General features: G+C 43.3%; 2 non-coding genes across 2 annotated transcripts; both read left to right on the top strand.

The window, feature by feature from the left end:
* Positions 1–782: 782 nt before the first annotated feature.
* Positions 783–864, top strand: Trnas-cga (transfer RNA serine (anticodon CGA)). Its single transcript has one exon. It is a non-coding gene; the product is annotated as a tRNA-Ser (tRNA).
* An 11,805-nt stretch (positions 865–12,669) lies between these two features.
* On the top strand, positions 12,670–12,743 carry Trnai-aau (transfer RNA isoleucine (anticodon AAU)). Its single transcript has one exon. It is a non-coding gene; the product is annotated as a tRNA-Ile (tRNA).
* The last annotated feature ends 8,813 nt before the right edge of the window (positions 12,744–21,556 follow it).

The raw sequence follows: 21,556 nt of genomic DNA on the forward strand, positions 1-21,556 counted from the left end.
TAATCGGCATTATCGATTGGTAATGCTCAGAGGGATGTAAATTCTCGCAATAAATGGTGGAAATTGAAAAATGTCATGACATTTTTTTATGAAATTCCGTGACATTTCCCATCCTTTGAGATATTTGATGTTTGATTTGAAATATTTTAGATATTTTTTTTGTTTATATTAATGTGTATTTTAACTTAAACGCTAATTCTACACTTCGATATTTTAGATTAATTGTGTCAAACAAATGTAAAATTTGCAGGTCCTCTAAGTTGTTTTTTATGGTATCGCATAAAAAATAAAATATGAAATCGTTTGATGATTCAAACTGAGACAGTAACCCTTTAGTTTGTTCTAAAATCATCACCCCTTCCGACACCGTTGGAGGCGCTGCCTTTGGCGCTCTTCGGTGTCCGTCCATTCATCCGTTTAACCGGCGTCGTTGACGGTCATATCGCAACGCTATCATCTCCGTGACGAGCGCGCGCGTGTTTTCGTTGTCGAACACCTGGCTCAAAGTTCAACAATATTCCACTATTGATGGCGGCGCTATAAATCGTTCACCTGTCTTCGTCGTTGTTTCACTACCGATGAGGGTCGGCAATTGGTGTAGAATCGGATTAGGAAAAGTAAACAAGAGGAGAAATCTGAGTCCATTATTGGTGTCTAGATTTGATGGTCTTAATCGTTCAATGAAACCAGCGATTTGGTCCACTGATTTCAAAATGTCATCGTCGCAAGCAACCACTCCACAAATTATCCTGCTTGGAAGATGTGAACGTCGCAGTATGGAAGCAGTCGTGGCCGAGTGGTTAAGGCGTCTGACTCGAAATCAGATTCCCTCTGGGAGCGTAGGTTCGAATCCTACCGGCTGCGAAAACTTTTTTCTACCGGGTAAAACTCTAGCTGTGGTACGTTTTCTTGTTACAGATAATCAACGAACACTTTCGCTTGTCGTTGTGTTCCTAAAAGCCTCCGGGTTTTACGGAGGAAGAAAGATTCCTAATCTATCTTTTACCTTACATACAAATGTATGGTACATACAAATCGTGAGAATGTAAAAATAAATTTTCCTCCACAATCGAAATGTTAGTGTCTAACTGCTTCCGAATGGGACACTGATACTTACTGTTTTCCCATGCTTATTTGTTGTAGTCGTTGACCGACAGGTGTTTACCCGTTTGTCATCCAGTCCAACGCCGAGCCACGCATTATGGATAACAGCCGCATTAGAGGTGGCTACTCGCATAAAACACACACTCTTAGAATAACTCATGCACTTGCACGACAAGTACTCGAAGTGATGTAAATTTCAAGTCCAAATAATGTATTTTTGTCAGTCATATGAAATTTGCATGTTCATCCGCTCGCATATGGACTTATCCACTGAATAAAATTCACTCGGTTCGAAAATGGTGACACTAGAGCGGGGCCATTCCCAATCAGAATCGTTAAATTCTGATTGGAACGGCCCCGCTCTAGTGTTAAAATGTTCTGGCCGAGTGAATTCAATTCATCGTTGGATATGTCGACTAATCCACTAATCGACTAATTCACCGATGAACCAAATTCACTTGGTCCGATTGTTTTTACACTAGAGTGAGCCGTTTCCGATTAGAATTTCACGACTCTGTATGGATTGACCTTGCTCTAGTGTCAAAATTCTCGAACCGAGTGAATGTGGTTCATTGGTGGATAAGTCCATGGACTTACCCACCGATGAACTGAATTCATCGTGGTCCGAGAATTTTGACACTAGAGCGGGGTCGTTTCCAATCAGAATTGGACGATTCTGATTAGAAATGGCCCCGCTCTAGTGTCAAAATTCCCGGACCGAGTGAATTTTGTTCATCGGAGGATAAGTCCATAAGGTTCTAAACCAAAAGATATCTTGTCTTGGTTAAATTTTGCGTTCATTCTTCTTAGCGTGCGCATTTTCAAGAAAATAGAGTTGTCTATCTCCAGGTGGCGTTCAAAACGAGATTGTTGTTATATTTTTGCGTGCGCGTGCGGACTTTGTGTGAGACCGTGAACGATTCGCCGTCCCCGCTAACCGTTCTGTGGAGTGTGGACTTCGCGTCCGAGTGTCCGTTATTGTCGTTTGTTCGCGGCGCGGTGCGTGTGACAGACAACTCTATCGCTCTCGCACCAAGTTCAATTGGAAGTGTAGCTTGTGGACATCTCGGGCGTACCGACGGCGGCGATCATTATACTACCATTTTCTTCGCGTCAAGGTTAAATTGCGGACCTCGGTGGCGCTGTTTGCAGCACCGTGCTGCCACAACCAAGACAAGAATGGTGGGAAAATTGGGTTGAACTTGATTGTTGTCACTGACTGATCACCACTGCCAAGTCGAATACCTTATCTATCTATTCGGAGTTCGGTCTCGGTGGCAGCGTACAGGTACAGGTGGTGGTACAGGAAGTTTGCGTCGGCGGATTTTGGTTTATGTCTGATGAGGGAGCCTTATTATGGCAATGAAAACTAGAATCACAATGTTTTGATACAAGACAGTAGTTGTAGATGTAGTTGATTTTAAGAAGAAAGGCCATTTTGATTATACAGATGGGTCGTACTCGATTATCCGGAGTCAGGTTCTAAAGCTACCCAAACATATATCTAAGCAATCGAACACTCTACAAAGCTAATATTTTGACTGATTACCAATGAAGGTTGGCTTGATATTTATAATGTCCAAATTTCAGCATAATACAGGATTGAGTTCCCAAGATATGTTTATGTTTGGGAAGATTCAGGACCCGACTCCGGATAATCGAGTCCGACCTGTATACCCAATTGGTTAAATAATGTATGATAAAGGCTTATTTATTTATTTACAAATAAATAAATAAATCATGATGAACTTTTTTTGAAAGTATACAATTATGCAGCAAATTCTAGTAAATCACAGTGACAATTTCATCAAATTGATTTGTCATTTATTTCCAAGCAGTCTTGTTAGAGATCACAGTCATTGACACCTTCGTCGATATTCGGCTACCTTTGTCTCCGACATTCGCAACACAAGCAATCAAACTACCGTACGAAACAAAAATGTCAAACGAATGCACTTGACCACGATTGCGACTTCGGGAGACGGTTCGGCTTTTGTTATTCCTGTCTTCTTCCACAATGAGAGCTGTGTTGGCCGTATGTGTTTCGTATTCAAATCAACACGCAAGAATAAACTAATATTAACATTCATAATTGGAATTGGCTGAAAATCATGCGAAAAGCTAGAATTAGACAAATGTCATCGTGTCAGACGACATTGAATTGACCCTAGTTTATGTTTATTGATCTTCGTTCTATCGCTCGTGTTGTGTGTAAGAGGTAACGGTAGCGCATGAATGTAACAAAGCAAGCTGACACCCGACTGCGGCACCGAAATGAAGGTAGTGAAAAGTGAGGGCCCATATAGCCGAGGCGGTAAACGCACGGGTATTCAGCATGACCATGCTGAGGGTGACGGGTTCGATTCCCGGTCGGTCCAGGATCTTTTCGTAAAGGAAATTTCCTTGACTTCCTTGGGCATAGAGTATCTTCGTGCCTGCCACACGATATACACATGCAAAATGGTCATTGGCAGAGGAAGCTCTCAGTTAATAACTGTGGAAGTGCTCATAGAACACTAAGCTGAGAAGCAGGCTTTGTCCCAGTGAGGACGTTACGCCAAGAAGAGGAGAGGAGGAAAAGTGTCGAATGTTTACAAGACTGTTTACAAGATTTATTTTTGTATAATTCAAAATGCGTTCTCCGAGAGTCTGCTAACTAGTTTTAATTAGATTAAGCCACACGATGCCATTTAGTGGTCGTGATCATTTAGTTCCTCCCCATGTTGCTTTTCGTTGGACACCTTTTTTGGTGAGCTCCTTCCATAGCTAATTATTGTATATGATATGACTCTACCCCATCAATCCGATGCCACTACCCCGAACGTCATTATTTCGTATACCCGGGTAGCGGAAAAGAGCTCAACAGCAGCATATTTTGATTTTGAGGTTTGATTGATATAAGAGATAAAAGATCTAAAAAAAATAATATCTTAAATTTACTCCTGGAACATTATCATCAGATCATATTTAGATCTTGTTAGAGCCAACCAATAGCAGGGAGCTATTCGTTTGATCTTGAAATATCAAATTTTGATATTGTGCAGATGTTCCAGGAACATTTTTCAGATCTTTTATCTCTTATATGAATCAAACAAATATCACGTTTTGATCGTCAGTAATTCACCTCTACCCGGGCTACTAGGCCACCCCGAACGCCATTACCTGGGAAAACAAATTCAGATATCTTATTGCAGTGTAAAGAAATAAACAAAATGATCGGGACAAGCAAATTTTCATTTTTCAAAAAATAGTCAAAACAAATATAGCGATTTAATATATTTTATGCATTTTTAGTGAGTTTGTCTAATTTTGAGCTGACTGAGAGTTTTCTTTACCTATGACAACTTTGTTAGTAATAGACAAATACCAAAGAAGAGACATTCTCTGGTGGAGTTAGCATTTTGGTTACCAATCAATTCTTGAACAGTGTAGTACTGTAGTGAGTTGTGTATAACTTTAGTGTTGTGCAATTTCAGGATGGTTAATGCCTAGCGACACTGATTTTGACCCTCACATCGAATGATAAACGCCATCCATAAAAACAAAATCGTACCAAAACGACTCTAGCTAACCATCGTTCCAAGCAGTATCAACCAGTCTTGCGAATAATCGCGACCATCACGAGACAATCACTTGAACCGCTTTCTGGAGTCACCGTTCCCAAGGTGATACGAACCAGCTAGCGTGTCACGCCTGGAATGACAAACATGTTGTGGGTTCCACCCTTCGCAGCTTTGCAGCGATAGCAGTTGCTGAGTATGCTTCAGGCGGGTTGCGAGAAAATCAATCTCTCTGAGCAACGATGCATAACGGGCGAAGTGAGAGCGTTTGCCGTAGCCAGGGCGAACTGCGTGGTGCGCTCAATGTGTGCGTTTAAACTGAGCTATGCAAAACGAATAGGATTTATGACGTAGTACCGTGCTTGTGATAATACACAAGCATAGTTTTACATGCTGTTGCGCGTGCATCTGCTTGAGGCGACGGAGAGAGTCATGACAATCACATGAGCCGTATCCAAGTCAGGATGATTGTAGCAAAACAAGGGTGACCGGGTGACTATGATGGGATTCTGTTTTTTCTGGTGTTAGCGACTGTAGAGAGAGCGAATCAGAAACCGCAGAGACAGGGTGACACAAGCTTGGTGCTTATCAGCTTTTTTGTGACTTGTACGCTGATGCTTCGCGACACTGGTATCAACAACATCCAATGGTAGTGATCGTCACTTTTTCTAGAAACACACGATGAAACACGAAGCTCTGACTGCTTGATTTTTTGTTCCACGCCTCATATTTGCATTCGTACGGCGTGCTATGTTCGTGTTTGTTACGCCATGAAAAACGACTTAAAACAAATTGATTAACATCTGGGCCCTACTGGATGACAGTCATTTAGCAGTGAGTGACAAAATTACCATTGAAAATAACAGAGCAAAAATGCTTTTAAAGAAAAACGGAATTGAAACTTGACATCTTGAACTTTCATTTATAAAAGTAGTCTGCACTAGGGCCAAAATTTGTGTTATTTGTATTATTTGTAATTCGTAAAAAAATACTTGTGGTGGAATGTGTTCAAGGATTCATTGAGTAATCTGTCGAAGAACTTCTTATCAAAAAACATCTTCTAGATTATATAAAGAAACCTTTCGTAACTTCTAGTGAATTTCTAGAACAGTGATCCTCAGCATGAATGTTTTCGTGGGTCAAACTTGAATTTTGAAGATATACTGTGGGCCGCAAGTCATTAAAGATTTTATTTTTAACATCTTTCAGGCTTCAAAACGAAATCCAATTGTTTGGATTTTTGAAAATATTGAACAAAATCAAAAAGATATAATTTCAAAAATGTCCGGAATAGATATTATACTTGCTTGTATTTAACCCTCTACTTCTCATGGTTGCTCTAGAGCACCATCGATTTTCTATGAACTCGAGCCAAACGGAAGACAAGTGGAACTATTGCTAAACAATCAAAATATTATTGAATTACAACTAAAATGTTTTTCGTTGATTTCAAAAAAATGGCCAATTTGCAATAACTTTTGTCCCATTTTTTTTTCGGAAACGCTTTCTTGGCATAGAAATCGTCGTTCAAAGCCGTGGGAAGGAAAGGGTTGAAATGTTGAGCAAATTATCTCAGCCTTTTTAGTTAAAAGTCATATAAAAAATATTCAAAATCCAATGCTTTCCAACGATTTTTTATAAGAATATTGTTGTAAAATTAAAATACATTTCTTGTCTTCATTGAAAAAAAAAAATCTTTCGACATCTATAGAGACAATTTTGACCACTTTTCAAATAAAGGTGTAACCGCAGCTTTGGAATTTCTTGCAAAGTTAATCGAAGCTTTTATTTTGAAAACAAGTTGTAACTCTGAGGATTTCTGTTTCGTTTTTTTTCTGAATGAATCTCTGAATGATTTCTAGGTGCAACTCACTCAATGGTTCCTCTAAGGATTCCCGAAAAACTGCTGTGTTGCTGTTGAAATCTTGGAAAGATGTTTTGACTGAAACCATGTAGATAAGATTTTTAATGAAATGTCTGTAATAAATGTAACCGATATCAAAAGGAAAAGTTTACTTAACCCTTCGGGACGCGCGCTGTTGTAAAAGGTACAACACTACAAAAAACCTCGCTCGTCGTATACAGCGTGAGCGAAGTGCGATTTCGGTTGCTTGATGGCGCGCGTCTTGAAAGGTTGAATTCATGAATAAATTCCCAATTGAAGTCCTGGAAGAATGTGTGACAGAACTCCTAACAGAGTGTTGAGAAAAGTCTTATTTACCCAGTTTCATGAAAAATCTAAAAAAGGGAAGTAAAAAGAAAAATCAAAATGATTTCCCGAAATAATTTGAGGTTTATTTTGAAATTCAGTAGAGGAATTTCTGTCAAAATTCCGAGAAAGTTTCTTAAAAAAATCTCATTGATTTTCTAAAGACGGATTTGAAAAAGTCTTAGGAACTTTAAGTTTACCTAACCTGTAGAACTGGTTGGAAGTATTACTATAGAATTCTCTTTTTTTCGCTCAATCTCTGAAATGTAAAGTGAAATTCCAACTTTTGACAACATCAAATTGTGGGTAAAATATCTGTAAGATTTTTTGTGATAAATACCAAGTAGAATTACTGAACACGTCCTTGAATTCCAAAATATCAACCGATTAAAAAATATCATATTGATTAACTACAGTTTTCAGAACAAAATTCAGTTATCAACATTCAGTATAGTTTGTAATATATCTTGGACTATTGAAGCCTTCTACAGTTTAACAAACTTTCAAACGTTTGTAGTTAGGTTATACTTCTTTTGATAATTTCTTCATGAAATATAAACTACTGTACTGTACTGTAATAGAAGTATTCGTTATACTACAAGTATTAAATAAGTGTAGAATTTCTTACTGTCATTACGGAGTCATCAGCGGGCCACATTCTAATTAATTTCAAAACCAGTTCGCGGGCCACAGAGAACCTTCGCAAGGGCCGCAGTTGGGTGATCACTGTTCTAGAGGCACGCCTAGTGAAGTTGTTGAAGATTTTTCAGTAAATTCCTTGTAAAATACCTGAAGTACAGAACAATTTAGAAATTGCACATGGAACTAATAAATGGAGCATACCGCTTTCCATGTGCATCTTTGAGAATTCCAAACTTTATTAAGTTAGTAACGGTGCCGGTCACGCCCTTAGGTTATCCAGGAAGGAAAGGAGTGTTAGTATAACGTGCGTTGCTACTAGAGACCGAGATCACCTCTACTTTTCCCCGACTTTCGCGGGAAGGAGTGTTTGTTAGTAAGGAGAAGGAAAAGTCGCATGATCGAGATTCACTTTTGTAAGTTGTGATTCATGCAACCTCTATTTGAACACTTATTCACCTTTTGACTAAAATTAAAAAAAAAATGTCATCACCAAAGATGACGAACCATACAAATTATTTCGTAAATGCAAAGGTTAAAGAACACAATAAGTTTATTAACCAAAAGTGACTCAGGAACGTGTGCCGACACTTCACGTGACGAACTTTTCGATATTTGTTGGGGAAATACAAGGCAAAATATTGTTGAATTTTATATATCAAGTACTGTTGAAGATCCTTATCATATGGAACGAGCTCACCATTTAAGTGTACGCGGACAAAAGCGGTATCTTGCAACTCACTGGTATCACAATGAACAGCAAACGACTGGCATCCCGTACCTAATCCGTCCTTACCTGAATTTCAAGAGAAATACGCGCAGAATCTCGCGGCAGCGTTGCCAGACGAAGGCAAACTCGATGTAATCCCACTTGAGAACTGGTAAAGTACACTAAAAGCAGTCATCTACAACGCCAGCCGACAGCGCCATCGGGTACGTGGCACGAAGTCGATGTAACGAATAGTTCGACGACAAGTGCAAAACGGTTTTGGAGAAGAAGAGCGCAGCGTGGACGGTAATGCTGCAGCAAGGAACTCGGCAGAACGTGCCGAACAGCAGACACGCATCTTTCGGGAAAAAAAATGTCGTCAGGAAGAAGTGGATGGCATGGTAATGGAACTGCTGTGCAGTTTTCAAGAAACACGGAAGTTCTACCAGAGACTCAACGCGACCCGCAACGGCTTCGTGACGCGAACCGAAATGTTCAAGTTAAGTTGGACGGTATTGACGGACAGACGTGAGGTTAAATATTCAAATGTGGAACGTAGACACGGGGGATCAATACAACAGAGGAAACGACTACGTCAATGCAGTAAGGGACGGAATTGATCCAACTTTCACGCCGAGGGATGCTAAGGATGCCATTCGCCAGTTCAAACCCAACAATGCAGCTGAGCTTACAAAATGGGCCCAGAAAAGTTTGTCACCTGCCTCCACCGTTTGATTGTTAGGATCTGGGAAACCGAACAGCTACCGGAGAAATGGAAGGAAGGGATAATCTGCCTCATTCGCAAAAAAGGCACAAGAGTGATGACCATCGTGGTCTATCACCTTAAGTTCGCGTGAGGTTATCAAGCCAGCTTCTTCGCCGGCCGGTCGACAACGCACCGGATCTTCACCGTACGGCAAATCCTTAAGAGATGCCATGAATACAAGGTCTCAACGCATCATCAGTTCATCGAATTCTAAGTGGCACACAACAGTACCGACCGTACAGAGCTATGAAAAACCACTAAAATTACCAGAATGATCAAAGTAACGATGGACAGTGTGCTAAACTACAAAAACATTTCGGGTGAATCAAGCATATTTACTGTTCAACATCGCACTGAAAGATGTTATGCGACGAGCCGGGCTCATCAGCCGCGGTACGATTTTTACGAAATCCAGTCAGGTTGTCTCTAGGGTTGTCTGCTTTGCGGATGACATTATCACATAGAACATTTGGGCAGAGCTGTACAGTGTACACCCGCCCAATGCGCGAAGCAGCAATGCTTGAACTGGTGGTGGATATGTCAAAAACAAAGTACATACTGGTAGGCGGAACCGAATACAGGAGGATTCGTCTAGGAAGTAATGTCACCATAGTCTGGGAGTGTAATGGAGGAATTCGTTTACCTTGGATCCCTACTGACGGCTGACAACAATGTGAGTCGTAAAATTCGAAGGTGCATCATCAGTGAAAGTCGTTAAAGTTGATCTGTAGTTAATAAGGTACCAAGAAAGTTATCTTCTGGATCTAGCTCTAGAACTATTCAAAGGCAATCACACGATAGCCATCACCTAATTTGAAACCCAAACTACAGAACTAACACCATTAAACTCGTTCGACCACACACTTAGAAAAAATGACGGATTACGGTAAAATTTTACCGTAATCTCAACAGCTGAACGTACGGTAAAAAGTTCGGTGATTTTTCAAACCACCGAACGTACTGCGAATCTCAGGAAAATGCATCTGTCAAAATTACCGGAACGTTCGGTACTTTTTACAAATTTACCGTAAAAATCGCAGAACGTTCGGTATGTTTGTTTACAAATGAATTCTCAATATCACTGAGCGTACGGTAAATTTTACAAATTTACGGCGATTTTATGCGAGCACAAAAAAACAATATTTTCATAAAAAACGTCGATGATGGGATTGAATACATGACTTTCTGATCAGGAACCACACTTGCTGCCACTGTACAAGAGAGTCTTGCTTGGAGATGATGCGCAAATTCTAATAGAACTGATAGTCGAAGCTGCCGGCGTGGCTGTCAAACGCATTTTACAGTAGTACGGTAAAATAGTCCCATCACCGATCTGTTCGGTAAAATATTCACAGGTCTCCTGTAAATTTGTCTGAATTCACCGGTTCTTCGGTGATTTCTTAGATTTCACCGATTTTCTCCTGCAATTTCATCGATTTCGCCGTAATACTGTAGTTTGCTTGTTTACAGACCAGTTACGGTGATTTTTTTCACCGAATACTGTAATTTATTCTAAGTGTGCAATTATAATCATCACGGCCCATTACCCACAACAAAGAAGCACACATAATTGTTCCAATCGGTAGTACTGAGGCAATCGGGGCGGCCACATTTTTCTTCTTTGTGCAAACAACAACCTTCTGCATCTCCAAGGCTTCTTTTCTCCATGATTGCACCGTGATACCGAATCCACCCTGCCCAGAAGGAGTTCGGTCGGCGCGCGTTGTTCCTCTGAATGGCTGACTGAAGTGCAGTTTGATTATACCGGCTGCTGCATGCGCCTTGGGGCCACAATCGTCAGTCAAGTCAAGATACAACGAGCTACTAAAACATCAATCGGAAAGGCGCACACAGCATCCGACCCCTCCTTCCCGAGGTCTTGGTCGAATGATTGGGAACCAAAAAAGTTAGCAGCTTTCACGACGGTAGTGTGGTTCAGCTGCACCCGATACGATGGGTGCCTCTATGGTCTCGAAGTCTAGAATGATGAAAAGAAATAAATAATCTGAGAGCACCCCGTGCGCCCAAGTCGCCACCACAAAGCATTCCTGAATGTGAGATGAGATGCTGATGCTGATGCCGCTGGTGGGCGGTAAAAGAGATCAGATGCAATTAAAGTTTCTCTAACGATACAGACCCCCGGGCCAAGGTTCGGCTAGAACGTGTATCTAGTGGCCAGTTAGCTTCCACCCACACCGTGCCTTTATGTCGGGTCGGGGTGATCTTTGTCGGATATTGAATCTAAACGAGAGGTCTGATCCCATCCATGACACTACTGGTGGACTGGTGCAATGGACCAGGACCACCCTTGTGATGGGGCTCGATGATCACCTGGTTCTGTGTGCATAGCGTGCCCTATAAATTAGCGAAGACTAACGAGCAGATAGTTACTCCTGCTCCTCCCTGACACACAAAGGGTTTTGAAATGGACACCTTTGTGTAAGAGTTTTAATGACAAACTAGATTGGAAATTGTCGTTTATAAAAGATGGTTTTAAATGTCACGATAATTATACAGGTTGTAATGAAATAAGCTATTCTCATGATCGACGGATCCAAATTGCCACATCGACTATCTGAAGACAACGTTTCTGTCCCTTCTATACTAAATGCGTTAAATAAGGTAAATAGTTAGTAGCAGAGCCGATTAGTCAAAACGCGACTCCACTCTGCTCTGTTAACCTGGTGGGCACAAAGATGTGTATTTATTGGTGAGCTCGTTCCATATTAGAAGAACAAGAACAACAGTGATATATTTTGATTCAAATCAATTTTTATGTTATTATGTTTTTTTATGGTATTTCTCCTGCTTCCAAGGAATGTTTTTGGTTTTCTTTTACAAATACTAAAAGAACCTATTTCAATCACAGGTTTAAAACATTCCCGATATCTTTGCATTTTCGATCATCCATCCTTTACATACGACAATTGAAACATTTTTTACAGCTACCGAATCGATCACAACAATACGTCTCATTTTTCACCACCGCGCAAAACTGCCAACAATCCAATCCAATTATTCATTCGCTTTCTGTGACTCGTTTTGTGTTGATTATTTTTACCACATTCAACCTTGCGTTTGAGTGTGTGTGTGTTTGCTTGTATTCGACATCTTTTTTTTTCCTTTCGCGGTCACCCTTATTCGCGCGCACACCCCGAGAAAAACCACAATAAATTGGTTCAATAAAAATTACATTCGACACAAAATATAACATCCACACCAACTGGTCGAGTCGGACAAACGCGAACTATGCATGGGGGTACCGAATTGACCGCGTCCTTTTGAAGCGGGTTTATTTTCGAACGTTTTTTTTTTCTCAACTGCCTGCCATCTCCAAATGAAAACATTTGTTTGAAGTTGGTTTTTGTATGTTCCTTTGGGTGGAAAAATGAACCTGTTTCAACTGTGTCAAAAATTGTAAAACCAGAAAAAAATGCGAATGCGTGAAAAATGGCTGCATAGTAAACCACTGGCTGCTGTTAACTCCGAATTATTGAGTGTTTTTTTTTTCGCTGGTGTTGGAATTTGGGAATTCAATGTGATGGCGAGCGGTGGGTGGAGATAAATCGGTTCAGCTGTGGTTTTTACACGCGATAAGGGAGTGATTGACCGAGTTAATCTGATGTTTTTGCATGCAGGTACACATCTAGCGGTGGTACATTGGAACCGGACTAACATCAAGGGCTCCATAGCTCAGTTGGTTAGAGCGTCGTGCTAATAACGCGAAGGTCGTGAGTTCGATCCTCTCTGGAGCCAGGAAATTATTTTGTGTGGAATCAACCGTTGTTCTTTATTCTTTATTACACCAACGAGCCTAACCTCAAAATGACTGACAACTCTCAGGTCATTTTGACAGTTGTAACATGAGCATGAAAAGGACGGCAACAAGATCGATAAAGTAGAATATGTTACCCGTCTTTTTCGTGCATGTGCGTGGTCTGTCAAAACGACCTGTAAAATGTCAAACATTTTCAATGCTAGCTTTGCTGGTGTATTGAAGAATTACTCCAATAAACTCATCAGGAATTCCTGGTAAACAGACAATCACGGGCGAGCGTGAGGTGGTCGAGAGGTGGCGGCGGTATTACGATTAGCACCTTATTGGTGACGTTGCAAGCACCGAAGGTGGCGTGATAACAGATCTAGGAGTCCGTGAGCAGGACGAAAAATTTCTAGCCCCTAACCTCCAAGAGATTGAGCGGGCTTTTAAAATACGATGGAGAAGCACTGGTAATTCTTCATTACACCAACAAAGCTAGCCATGAACATGTTTGACAATTCTCAGGTCATTTTGACAGACCACACACATGCATGAAAAAGACGGATCATAATTCTACTTTATCGATCTTGTTGCCGTCCTTTTCATGCTCAAGTTACATCTGTCAAAATGACCTGAGAATTGTCAGTCATTTTGAGGTTAGGTTCGTTGGTGTAATAAAGAATACCTCGAACAGACATGTGATACGAGTGTGATTCCTGTACAACGGTACGCAGTGTCAAGAAAATTCTAACAAGACTGACTTGAACTGAGAGAATTTTCAGTATGGCACTCATTTCAAGCGCAATTATACATTGATTCTTGTATCACATGTGTGTCATAAGTATAAGAGCACTACACTGGGTCATTACCAAAATTTGGGAGGAGGCAGTATTACCGGAGGAATGGATGTTGAAATTGGAATTTCATTGCGTGTCACATCTACAAAAAGGGCGACAAGTTGAATTGCAAGAACTATCGCGCGATCACACTACTGGGCGCTGCCTACAAGATAATCTCTCAAATTTTTATGCCGCCAAATTTTATGTCACCGATTTCAAGAGAGTTCTTGGGGCACTACCAGACTGGAATCATGTGTGAACGCGCTACAACGGACCAGATGTTCGGCATCAGCTAGGTTTTGCAGAAACGCCGCAAATACAACGTGCCCACACATCACTTGTTCATCGATTTAAATCGGCGTATGATACAATCGATCGAGACCAGCTATGGCATATTATGCATGAATACGGATTCCCGGACAAACTAATACGATTTCAAGGCGGCGATGGATCGAGTGTAGTTCGAGTATAGGAACACCCTCGAGTCCCTTCGAATCTCGCAGAAAGCTACGGCTTTCGCGATGGAGATGGTCTTTCGCGCTTGCTGTTCAACATTGCTTTAGAAGGTGTAATAAGAGCAGGTATAAACACGATTGGAACGATGTTCACGAGGTTCGTTCAGCTGCTTCGTTTCGCTGATGATATTGATATTATAGCACGCAAATTTGAGATGTTGGCGGAAACGTACATCCGGCTAAAGAATGAAGCCAGGCGAATCGGATTAGTCATTAATGTGTCGAAGACAAAGTACATAATAGCGGAGGGCTCCAGGGAAGAATCACCGCGCCTGCCACCCCGAATTTCTGTCAACGGTGATAAAATCGAGGTGATCGCCGACAACGTCACAGCAAAGAAATTCAGAGCCGCATTTTGGTAGGAAATCAAACTTACTTTGGACTCCGCAGAACTCTACGATCGAACAAAGTTCGCCGTTCCACGAAGTTAACTGTCTACAAAACGCTGATTAGACCGGTAGTCCTCTAATGGGCACGAATCATGGACTCTACGTGCAGAGGACCAACGCGCCCTTGGAGTTTTCGAACGGAAGGTGCTGCGTACCATATACGGCGGAGTGCAGCTAATCACCGCAAAAATCGGTAAGCTGCGGTGTCGGATGTCGGATAGCAACCCGACTAGAATGGTTCTCGAGAGTCATCCGACCGGTACAAGAAGACGTGCTAGGTGGGGCGATCAAGTGGAGGACGATCTGCGGACCCTTCTGTGACCCGATCTGTGGACCGAGTAGAATGGAGACGTCTCCTATGTACAGAAGAGGCCACTCAGCCCTTAGTCTAGCCGGTAAGTAAGCCCTGGGATGCAGGGACAGGAGTCCAGAGGCTGGACGAACCCTCCCACCCCTTCTACGAGTCAGGTGGGAGCCTAGGATTATTTCATAAGCGAACCATATCCACACACCTGTGTAAATCTACCATCTTTAGCATCAGCAGGTGACCGAGTACCGGAGCATACAGATTACTCAAGTAACCTATGCGTGGCGAAGGAGCCAGCAGTGGGCTCTGCAGGGCCTCTTCAGAAATTCCACACATTCGGAAGCAACTCTATACAAGCGATACGGCACTTCCAAAGTGCCGCAGCCCAGCGCTAGAAGTGCCACGAGCACATCAGGAAAGACTCCAGTATGTTCCTGATTACGGCATACTGGTCTGGCTTTATAAATGAGACGGTTAACGCTTAGGTAACTACGCAGGTCGCTGGTAGCGACGACATTCTGTCTTCTTAGTAAGGTCGAATGACCCTGACTTGAAACGGCGCAAAGGCCAATGTCGGCGCTGTCTTCCGTCCCATAAAACCGTCGCGTGGCGTTAAAATACGTTCCTGATATGTGTCCAGTTAAGGCAACTAACTGGGTGGAAGTAGGTTCAGATGAACACTCCTGATTAGCGCTGATCCGGCTCTGAGCTCAGTCCCCATAAAGGCCTGTGGCAACCCTCGGATGGCCTCCCTGCTTGCATAGATAACCACCAGACTCCATTGGCAGTGAGGGATAGCGACTATATGGGGGACCCAATAGAAATGACTACAGTAAACTGGGGTGTAGTTGATCAGTGGGGTGAACCTGATCACTCAATTACCCACGGATATCGACTTTCAAAGAAGTTACCATTACATTTTATTGTTACATCATAGAATTGCGAATGCTTGAAATATAATTGTTGCTTCCTACACCCCAGTTTACGGTACTAAATCCATAAACCATGTGATCGAACGACTTTGAATCCGTTCGCACAAAGAGGAATGGCTAGATCGCCACAACGAGGGGCTGGTGTAGCCACCAGCGAGCAGACGGCAGGACGGCGCATCAACGACTGTGGAAGCGCGGATTACCGGCGCAAACCTTACGCGGGCGCTGAACCGCATCAGAAACGGGCTACCAAAGGTGTTGTTAGCTGCCGAACAACTGGATCGATCCGCCGGCGAAAGAGTTCGGCAGGCACGTAGATCGTCACGATCAAGCTCCCTGTAAGGGAGCTGAACAAGGTGACAGCAGTCGACAAGATCAGTGTGCCCGCTCAGCATTTATGAGCCGCCAAAGCGTGCTTCGAGCTAGGACACAAATCGTGGGCGTGTAAAGGCCCCAACAGGAGTAAACTCTGCAGGAAGTGCGGAGTAGAAAGCCATATCGCACAACAATTGCTGTGGCAGTCAGTGTCAGAGTTAGGTACAGACATCGCCCTACTATCGGACCAACCATACCGCATCCCTCCCGATAACGGGAACTGGGTAGCGAATAAGGCGGTCTGTACAACAGACCGTTTCCCGACCCAGGAAATAATCTCCACGTCACACGAAGGCTTCGCAACGGCGAAGATCCACGGGATGTGCTACTGCAGTTTATATGCCCCCGCAGGTGGCCGATAGACCAGTCCTCGTCTATGCTGGACTCGCTATCAAGCGCACCAGTGGGATTGAGTTCCGTGGTCATCGGTGGATATTACAACGCCAGGGCGGTTGAGTGGGGTAGCCGCTTGACTAATGCGAGAGGCTGGGCTCTACTTGGAGCTATGGCTAGACTGAACCTGGATGTCGCGAACGTAGGCGACAGAAAAACCTACAGTAGGAACGGTGCAGAGTCCATTATTGATGTGACCTGGGTCGAAACCCTAGCTCGGGCTGGAGGGTCGACGATAAATACACACACATCTGGCGATTCGTTAAAGGGTGGAGCACGGAGGAAGACGGCCACAGCCGAAGGCATTCGACCGCCATATGGGATGCCTGCTAGTGGGCATGATGCCCGTAGCACTAGAGGAGGCAGAGGAAGAAAAGTGCTTCGAACGACGGGGCAAAAGAAGCGCGAGACGGATCGCCAGAACATCGTCTATGTTGGAGTGGTAGAGGGAATGGCATTCCTCCAGCAAGGGTAGATACACATGCTCATACCGAGCGTGTCCAAATGGACGAGCAGGCCCCATGGCGAGGGGAACTACTTTAGGTGATATCTGGACAGATTCGGACATGCAGGCTCCTCCGCATGTCCGGAATGCGCAGCTTGCGACTAGACCGCAAAGCATATACTTTTTGAATGCCCGCGCTTTGTCGAGGAGTATGCAGGAGATATGCGGTAGAGATATCACTGCGCACAACATTGTTCAAAGCATGTGCATGGCGTATGGGGGCGGACAAGTAGGATTCCGTTACTTCCACGGTCTCCCGAATCGTTCTTGAATTACAGCGAAAATGGTGGGCAGACCAACAGAAAATTGAGTTGCCACCTCCCTTCCTCTCAATCCGGGAGCTTCAGTTCAACGGATAGTTTATAGTCCTAGTCAGGGCCAAATCTTCCAGGGAAGAGAGGACAACTCAAAGTTATAGTTAGTCGTCTAGTGGAAGACTTACTAATGGAGAGTACTCATGTACGGTCCCCCTTCTCGAAGTCATCTTTAACCTCTTGAACCAGGATTTTTTCCAAGCGTTATTAAAGAGTTTTTTCCTACGTATGTATTTCTGTGGCTTTAGTGCTCATTAGTATAAAAAGGGTAGAATATGATGCAGAATATTTTTCCTGGTTATCCTAGGTCATCCAAACTGTTCGATGATACGATTTGTATTCTATCATGTCAAGTAACTCTTCTGAAAGTTCAAAAGACAGTATCTTATCAGTCGGGATATCCCAGGTTATCCAAACTGTTCATGAGTTAAGATCCTAAAGTCTACGGGTGTAACGGTAACCTAATCCATTATACAAATCTACAATATGTAACCATCATATCCAGTAAGTCTTCTGAAAGTTTGAAAGACAGTATCAAATCAGTCGGGATATCCTAGGTCATATATTATACAAAGCCACGATTTGTATTCTATCATATCCAGTATGTCTTCTGAAAGTTCAATAGATAGTATCAGATCAGATCAGTCGGGGTGTTCTGGGTCATCCAAACTGTTCTCGAGTTTAGATCCTAAAATCTACGGGTGTAACGGTAACTTCATTCATTAAACAAAGCAATGATGCGTCCCGCGAAGATAAGAAAGACAGAGAATGAGGTTTTAGTGGGTCGACCTCATACATATGTAACGCGAGGACCCAACTCTGTATCTGATCATCAGAATTCCTTATGCTATATAAAAAAGACCCACTAGTTTGATATCATGACAGGCGTCGATACCGACATACCGTACGTTGAGTAGTGTGATTTTCAACGCAACATTTCTATCAGCAAGTTGATGTTCAAATTACTGTAGATTTTCAGACTTCCCAGTAGATAGCTACCCTGAAAATTGTGATTGTAATGGGTAACCACAATTCCACAACGATCACAACAAATCAGTTTTCAAGAACTCCAAAGCTTCAAATAATCAAGTCGGAAACCAATCCGGAAAGAACCACAACCGACTGCCAGCTCTCTTTGGCCATTCCGACCGAACCAAGCATTGAGATTCTAAATACACTGTGACACACTTGTGAGCTATGATGATGGGCCCAGCCAGCTCCAGCTAGTCATTCATTCATCGGTCACATTTCACACCTGGTCCGATGCGAATGTAGTTGCATTCCAGCAGGCAAGGATCACAACAATGCCTCCACAGGAGTTGCCAGCTTGACAGCCATTTCGAGCTTGGAGGGAACTGCTACCCGAAGAACAATCGCATTTCTTCATTGTCAACCAATCCACGTACCAAGCTGTTGTTGTTGGGCTTGGTCGGTTGGTTGGTTGGATGGTTGTGGTGATGTATTCACTTCAGGTATTTCGGACGAAACAGATCTGCTGGATTTCTACTGTCGTCGTTGCGTACTCTTCCACCACTTTGTAGCTCTGAAGTGTGCGCCTTGTGTTCTCACCACAGATGGAGTGGGAGCGTGTTTTCCAGTTCTTCCACTGACTGCTACCACCGTGTCGCCAGATTTGTTGATTGGTTTGGCAGAGTCTGCTCTGTTTTGAAAGAAATTCCCAGTTCTGTGGGCTGGTGATGAACCACCAATGAATCCGACCGGGTTTCCTCACAAATATGCATACAAAGACTGAATGGCGGTGGAATGGCTGCCGGAGAGGAATTCCGGCCAGGATTTTCCGGTAAACCACAAATATGCAAATTATAAAATATGGGAAACAGATTGAATTAAAATCACACGCAGAGAAACCATCCGGACATGCTGCTGGCTGTTGGTTGATGACACAACAAAGTCGAACAAAGACAACGACGACGGACGACTCTGGTTCTGATTCTGGTTCTGGTGATGGTGTGATGTCGATAACGATGATGACGATTGTCCAGATTGGTGATGCACTTCTGGGTATGGATTGTGATGCAGTTTGTGGGTAATTATTACAATGAAGTTACGACGATTGTATGGCACTACGGGCTAGACTACGGGCATGATTGAGGTTCGCATTCATCTGTCGGGTACGTGATTCATCAACTAGTTTTCGAATAGGGCTGCTCAGTGGTTTTACTTATGGTTGCCCTCGGAATTCAAGCATTCAAAATGCATCAACAAAATCAGGCATTTAGCATCCATTTGGCCATGTTTGGTTCCGTGTCCCCACTCTTGGCACTTGCAGTGTTTTTAGAGATGTACTGTTGTTCAGGATATATCGCTATATTAGCGGTGATTTCCTTCTCATCAACATTGTAACTTCCCGAACCTCGGAATCTCGCCCAAATACCATGACTCACCACCGTGGTATCATCATTTGTTTGTAGGTAGCACTTCCAGTTTGACACCCATTCGCTTTCTCGGCTCATTGGCCGTGCAGTTTGGTCCCGTCCGAGGGTGGACATTGCATTCGTTTCTGTCGTTTCTGACAGGCTTAGCCGATTCCAACCAACGCAACGCACCGTCCAGAACCGATTCGGACTTGTTGTGGCTCTGCGAACAAATGAATGCATTCTGACTCAGTCGAAGCAAGGGAACTCTTCCCAAATAAATGCTGTCCCCCCACTACATTGAGGACCGACCCAGTCGCAAGGGGGTTGGGACAATCGTACAAATCCACAGTACGTGCACTTTTACTGTCCAGTTGCAACTTTTCCGTCTCACTCCATTCCGTTTCCCGGCTTGTTGTGTGCGGTGCGGCGTCGGCGTGTGCTTGGGCAATCGTTCAGGATAGTGGTATTTTGCAATAAACAAACAAAAATGGAAAGCCTGGATCGTTCGGCAACCAGCCAGCTAGCAGCAGCACCAACAGTGGTGGCAATTTGTTCGATTGGATATTCTGGCGCTGCTGTTGGTGGGTTGGTCCGGCTTAGCTCTCGTCGGTTGCTTGCTGCCGGGGATATGGTTAGAGTACACGTTCTTTTGTACACGCACGTAATTGGCCTATATGGAGATATCCAAAGGGGTTATTAATTGTCACGAAATGCAACAATATAATCAACAAATGCACAAATCAGACTCCGTTTGCGCCCCCACTGCCGTCGCCGTTCCACATCGGGAGAGGGGCTGCCCTATGCGTTATGACCGCCAATCACGGGGTGCAGGGTGCGTCCTGGTCGAGCTAGCAACAGTACCACAACAGCTGGATTGCTCTAAATGAAAATAAAATTATATTTATACATGACAATTGTCATGACTGGCCTTGTGCCTTTGTTGTTGCAGGCTGTTTGACCGGCGCAGGGCTGGTAGTGAATCGCTTTAAAGCTACATGGTTCATCAGTAAAACTCATGCAATGAAGCTTTTTATTTATATAAAGAAACGCATAAAAAATCATCGTAAAAGTCACGGTAGATTTGATTTCTAGAGGTTCTAGAATGTTTCAGGGGGGGTTTTAGGACGCTTAAAGAGGTTACAGGGCGTTTCAGGGAGATTCCAGAGGTGCTTAAGGTGGTTTCAAGGACTTCTGAGGATTCCAGGATTTTTCAGGGGGGCTTTTAGAGATGTTTAAAGAGTTACATGACGTTTCAGAAGTGTTTTATACGGTTTCGGAGGGCCATAGGTGCGTTACATGAGATCCGAGGATGTTTCGGATGCGTTTAAAGAAGTCTCAGAGAATTTTTGACGAGTTTCGCAGGATTACATGTACGGGGTTCACCAGAATTCTTAGGACCTCCCTAAAACGTCCGGTAACACATTGAAACATCCCTGAGAGCCCACCTAAAACATCCTAGAACCCTCTGAAATCCAGTTAAACCCCCTGAAACAACTCGGAAACGTCTTGTAACCCATTGAAACGCCCTAAAACGCACTAAAAGCCCATGTGGCCCGCGGGTCGCAGTTTGGTGATTGCTGTTCCATGGGGTTTCGAAGTAAGGCTTCAGAGCGTTCCAGAAATTTTCGAGGGATTGTTCCGTTACGTGGTTCCACTTCAAATTCCCAGTGAAAATACGGAAAATCAGTTGAGTTGTACCGATCCACTTGGAGATTGGTACGAAAAGTTGCGTTACTGTTACGGGACTACACGGTGGAACTAGAAAAGTGCTACGGAAAAAAGCTACGTATGTTTCCACGTAACAATGGCACTGTTCATAAGCCACGCAGACCAAATCTCAGCTATCTCAGCCCCCTCCCCTG

The sequence above is a fragment of the Aedes albopictus genome, chromosome 1, assembly GCF_035046485.1.
Source record: "Aedes albopictus strain Foshan chromosome 1, AalbF5, whole genome shotgun sequence".
NCBI lineage: Eukaryota > Metazoa > Arthropoda > Insecta > Diptera > Culicidae > Aedes > Aedes albopictus.